Genomic DNA, 6,106 nt, shown 5'->3' with positions numbered 1-6,106 from the left:
AGAAGTTGTCTCTGCACTGGATAATTGATTACCTCAACAACTGGCCATTAATGAAAGGCGCTGTTTATAAGCAGCCTCGTGCACTTCCGACAAGGGCAATTCCATGTCAAAGACGCGAAAGACATATATTTCAAAACGCCTTCATCAGCATATATTCTAAAAGGGAAGCTGTGATGGGGAATTAATTTCACACACACTTACTTACAACCGTCGCAATGGAATGGCCCACAGGCACTTGAATGAATTGGTATCGGGTTAAAACTGTCAATTTCATTATCTTTGTTTCCACAGTTAAAGAGTCCAGTGACTTAGCTTAAAATATCTTTCAAACACCGTCTAAAATTTAAACTCCTTATCCTGGCTAGCTAAAAGCGTTAATATTTACCCATAAGCACAGCAACTTCCACCTTTGCAGTCCAATGAAAATCAAAATCTATACTAATTATATAAAGAGAAGTCCCTTTTTTTGTAACAGGTAATCTCGCGAACGGCTGGTCCGATTTTAATGAAATTTTGTATATAAAGAGCTTTCAGCAACCACCATGTTTTAGGCTAAAAAAAATAACTTTTTTCCGGTAGGTGGACCAGGGACCAATCTTTTCGAAAAAATCTTATTATGGTCCGATTTGCTTAAAATTCGGTACGTAGCACAGTGTAAGATTTGACCAATCTAGCTGCTTTTAATTCTGTAATTCGAAATCTATTGAAGATAGATTAATGAAATTTTGCCCAAGATACTTTATAAGATAGGCGAAGCTTTTTACAAAGAATTGGTAATTTATAGTTACTGTCATGCCACCCTATTATATAACTGCAAATTTTTGAAACTGCAAAAACTGAAATATTTAACTAAATAAAAAGGCTAAAATGCCCAAAATTGATATTTAGAATTTCCCTATAACAAGAAATTATAAACTGACACAAATGGACTTAAAATAAACATATATATTTTTTTTAATTATGGGCGTGGAAAATATCGATAAAAAAGTCAAGTTGGGTCAACAAAATTCCGTTATAAGTTCAATATTTCTTACTCTATTTACAAAAATGGGATACCATTGGAAAGGTAATGAATCAGGCTTTCTCTATTCAAAACGAAAATATAAGAATTTGTCTCGGTCGTGATAAAATGCAAATGAATTACTCGAAGAAAATGAAATTCCCAGTAGGCCAGAAAAAAGAAAATTTCATCAAAACCTGCACTTTCCTGCAGGTAAAATTATGTTGTTTAAAGTCTAAGAGGAGTGGCAAATAAACTGAGATACAAACTTTATCGAATAGTGGCGGATAACGAGTTTGCGGGTCTAATGAAATAAATAAATTGCTAAAAATAATTTTAAGTTAACATCGTTTTACTTTAACATGGAATACTCAGTCCTAGTTTACTAAAATCCCAAAAATGTATATTCATTAAAAAGAACATACCCAGGCAAATAAGACCCAAATGGTATTTTAGTAATTGTTACATAAATCACATAACACCGACAAAATAAACATTGAGATTCAGTTTCAAATATAAATGTTTAAATATTATTTTCGTCGGTAATTTTCCAAATCAAACCCCGTCCCGCCATACACTTTGATTAAAATTGTTTAGTTGTTATTGTTTCGTATTTATCAGGCATTTCTAAAAACATTCTTGACGTTGTTTTCAAATTTGGCGACACAAAATAATGGAATTAATCTTTTCTAGAATATGGAAATGATACACTGTGCGTAGGTAGCATTTTACCGAGATTAGCATATAGGATCCTTTTTTACCGGGAAGTGAACCAGGGACCGATCTATTCGAAAAATTCGTATTTGTGGTCAGATTTGCTTAAAATTTGGTATGTAGGTAGCTTTTTACCTAGATTATCATATAGGATCATTTTTTCCGCGAAGTGAACCCAGGGACGGATCTATTCGAAAAAATCGTATTTATCGTCCGATTTGCTTGGAATTTGGTAGGTAGGTAGCTTTTTGCAAAGATTAGCATATTGGATCCTTTTTTCCGGTAAGTGGACCAGGGACCGATCTATTTGAAAATATTGTATTTATGGTCTGATTTGCGCAAAGTTTAGTACATAGGTAGCTTTTTACCGAGTTTAGCATATAAGATCCTTTTTTCCGGTAGGTTGACCAGGGACCGATCTATTCGAAAAAATCTTATTTATGGTCCGATTTGCTTGAAATTTGGCACGCAGGTAGCTTTTTGCCGAGATTAGCATATAACATCCTTTTGTCCGGTAAGTTGAGCAGGGACCGATGTATTCGAAAAAATCTTCTTTATGAGCTGATTTGCTTGAAATTTGGGGCATGGGTAGCTTATCGCTCGGATTAACATATAGGATACTTTTTTCTGATAGGTGGACCAAGGACTGATCTATTCGAAAAAATTTTACATATGGTCCGTTTTTCTTGAAATTCGGTACACGTATTATAGCTATACATACAATAGAATTGAATGATTGTTTTACAGTTGGAAAGGTGTTTTAAGGCGCCGCAAAGCAATCGGCTATTGGCTATTTACGTATACTTATTATCTATACCAATTATATAAAGAGAAGTCCCCTATTTTTATTAGAGGTGATCTCACAAATGGTTGTACCGATTTCTATGAAATTGTGGACACCTTATGGTTATAGGCTGATAATAATTTCGTTATATCAAGGGAGCGTGGCATCTCCCATACAAATCGAATTTTTCATACCGCATATCTCTGGAAGTAACGGGTGATTTTTTAAGAGCTTGATACCTTTTTTTTTAAAAAAAACGCATAAAATTTGCAAAATCTCATCGGTTCTTTATTTGAAACGTTAGATTGGTCCATGACATTTACTTTTTGAAGATAATTTCATTTAAATGTTGACCGCGGCTGCGTCTTAGGTGGTCCATTCGGAAAGTCCAATTTTGGGCAACTTTTTCGAGCATTTCGGCCGGAATAGCCCGAACTTCTTCGGAAATGTTGTCTTCCAAAGCTGGAATAGTTGCTGGCTTATTTCTGTAGACTTTAGACTTGACGTAGCCCCACAAAAAATAGTCTAAAGGCGTCAAATCGCATGATCTTGGTGGCCAACTTACCGGTCCATTTCTTGAGATGAATTGTTCTCCGAAGTTTTCCCTCAAAATGGCCATAGAATCGCGAGCTGTGTGGCATGTAGCGCCATCTTGTTGAAACCACATGTCAACCAAGTTCAGTTCTTCCATTTTTGGCAACAAAAAGTTTGTTAGCATCGAACGATAGCGATCGCCATTCACCGTAACGTTGCGTCCAACAGCATCTTTGAAAAAATACGGTCCAATGATTCCACCAGCGTACAAACCACACCAAACAGTGCATTTTTCGGGATGCATGGGCAGTTCTTGAACGGCTTCTGGTTGCTCTTCACTCCAAATGCGGCAATTTTGCTTATTTACGAAGCCATTCAACCAGAAATGAGCCTCATCGCTGAACAAAATTTAAAGCGCGAAACACATTTCGAACCGAACACTGATTTTGGTAATAAAATTCAATGATTTGCAAGCGTTGCTCGTTAGTAAGTCTATTCATGATGAAATGTCAAAGCATACTGAGCATCTTTCTCTTTGACACCATGTCTGAAATCCCACGTGATCTGTCAAATACTAATGCATGAAAATCCTAACCTCAAAAAAATCACCCGTTATATTGGTAAAGTCCTGGAACTTGATATGGTATCAATCCTATACTCATCGAGAAAAGTGGGCGTGGCGCCTTCCAAACATACTGAAACTTTTACCTATCTGTAAATACATATATAATAACGAGGTTAACAACTTAAAGCACGACGATCCGATCTGGCTAATATTCAAAACATGTATTAGTAACATGAAGGGAAATATTTTTGAACCGATTTGCCTCATAATAAAGATATATAGGGGTAAGAGTAGTGGCAATAGTATTGCAAAAAAGATCCGCAAGGTTGCGCTGGGGTCGAGCTATTGTTAAAAATTGTGAAGTGAAGTCATTCGGAGATACCAGGCATCAAAGTAGTCAAGTTACCACCGTTAAATCTACTACCATAACCATTGCGGTCCTTAATTTACTGTGACTAAACAGAATAAAGATAATTCTTGATGAATACCTACAAAAAAAAAATGTAAGACATTTGTGATATTTCGTCTGAAGTAAGTCTATGTACCTTGGATTTCTGTAGACCAATGAGACCATCTTGAAATTGCCTCCAGATTTAAGGACACGGGATATAGGATACAAGGATACAGATTCATCATCGTACCGTATCAGTGTTGCCGCAAGAACTTCTTCACGGACATAACGAAAACCAAACTTTAACGTGAATTGTGGTGAAAACGTTGGAACAAATGTTTCAATAAAAAAATTAATTTTGGGCGGGACGAAGTTCGCCGGGTCAGCTAGTGATGATATAAATTGCTACACAAACCTTGTAGAATTTTAAACAAGTGACCTGGCTCGCGACCACAGATTATTTCTTTTCCTTTTTTTAACACTTTCAAAAGCAACACCAACCTACCTAACTTCAGTGTAACACACCACTCATGAAAGAAATTTTATGTATGTAGAATCAAAGTAGTTACTTACCCCAACTCCATGTTACGTTTGTTCCACCAAACCAAACTCTTCGCCTTGTCAACATTAGCGACGATATATCTGAGCCATCCTTTCCCTTGCTGAATTCACCGCTTTGCAAGTCATGACCCTTGGTGCAGTGTGCTACCCGCAGGATCAAAGGCCTATTGATGATCGTTTTAACAAGCTTTACTTTTCACAAACTAGGGCATTTTAATTTGTATAGTTGGACACTTTTGTTTGCATTTCCCTTTTGTTTTTGAAACAAATATTTACTTCTTATGCTTTCACACACGGGATTTTGTATACATACATCTATCACGTGTATCGGCTGATTTTCGCGCATTGAACATTTAATTTCACTAGTAACAAGATAACTTAAGTAGATTAAATTTGTTTCTTCTTAAACCTTACCAGCCACAGCTTGTTCGAAAAACGCCGCACACACTTTAACACATTGCTTATAAGCTTTTTAGAAACCGGCATCGCCTCGTTGATAGTAGGGATCCACGATGATGCGACCACCTTTATTTAGCCCGAAATCTGCTAACATTAGCAACTTAGCTTTGGAATTCAGTGGCGCTAGCGACCGCAAATCACCCATATATATTTCTTCATTGTCCTCAATGCTCGATGATTAGGTGGTTTGCCACGATGCAAATCGCCAATTGCAGCAGAATCCACTTTCCAATCAGCGGAGGCGCCGGCTTTCTCGAGTGTGTCAATCATTACCGCCTCGGCAATGGAAGAACGGCAAATATTGCCTAAACAGATCATTAAACAACTCAACACAACTCACACCGTATCTTATTTTAATTCACGATTTAATTGTTAATTCGTTTAAAGCCGCACACCATTGCAAATAAAACCCGGGAGTAAATGCGTAACGTGGTTTTTCATTGATATTCGGCCATTCACGGAAATAGGAAACGTAGCCCACAAAAAATCCACCTACGTCCCACAAGAAGCACGGTTACCTTCTCTCCAGCTTTATGCCGTAGCACACTAGCAATTTTTTATCGATCAAGTTTGCCCAAACTTTCGCTAAAACTGGTTCAGAAAATTGCATGTAATCCGAAAATTATACTTAAATATATCAAATAAACTCCTCACATTACATTATCGCTTACCTGTAAGTTAACATAACTAGTCTAATTCTTTTTTGAGCATAAAAAAAATATATTTCCAAAAATACCATAAATTGCATGATGTAATAGGTGAATCTTCTGGCAATATAAACCCTTAGGTAAGCAACCAACAATTCGGCCATGCAACCCTGTGGACACTCATGCTCCAAACGCAAAGCGAGCTCCACACGATCAGTACACTCGTCAATCATTAAGGCCATACCACTATCGAACGTTTTCGTCACGCAAGATCAAAACTATGCAATAATGATAAAATATTAAAGGTTTTGAGATTGAACACGTAGTTACTTAATACCCATTTATATTGCTCGTCAACACAAATGTTTTTGTCTTGCGCCACATTCCTAACCTGAGCGGAATAACATTTGTTCACGCGAACAACGCTGCAGCACGTTCGCCGTTAACTTCT

General features: G+C 36.9%; 1 pseudogene; it reads right to left on the bottom strand.

The window, feature by feature from the left end:
* Positions 1-4,952: 4,952 nt before the first annotated feature.
* On the bottom strand, positions 4,953-5,888 carry LOC118755688 (annotated as a pseudogene).
* Between the last annotated feature and the right edge of the window lie 218 nt (positions 5,889-6,106).

The sequence above is a fragment of the Rhagoletis pomonella genome, unplaced genomic scaffold (assembly GCF_013731165.1).
Source record: "Rhagoletis pomonella isolate Grant_MI unplaced genomic scaffold, Rhpom_1.0 Rhpom_scaffold_07039, whole genome shotgun sequence".
Taxonomy (NCBI): Eukaryota; Metazoa; Arthropoda; class Insecta; order Diptera; family Tephritidae; genus Rhagoletis; species Rhagoletis pomonella.
This window is presented reverse-complemented; position numbering and strand designations above follow the sequence as displayed.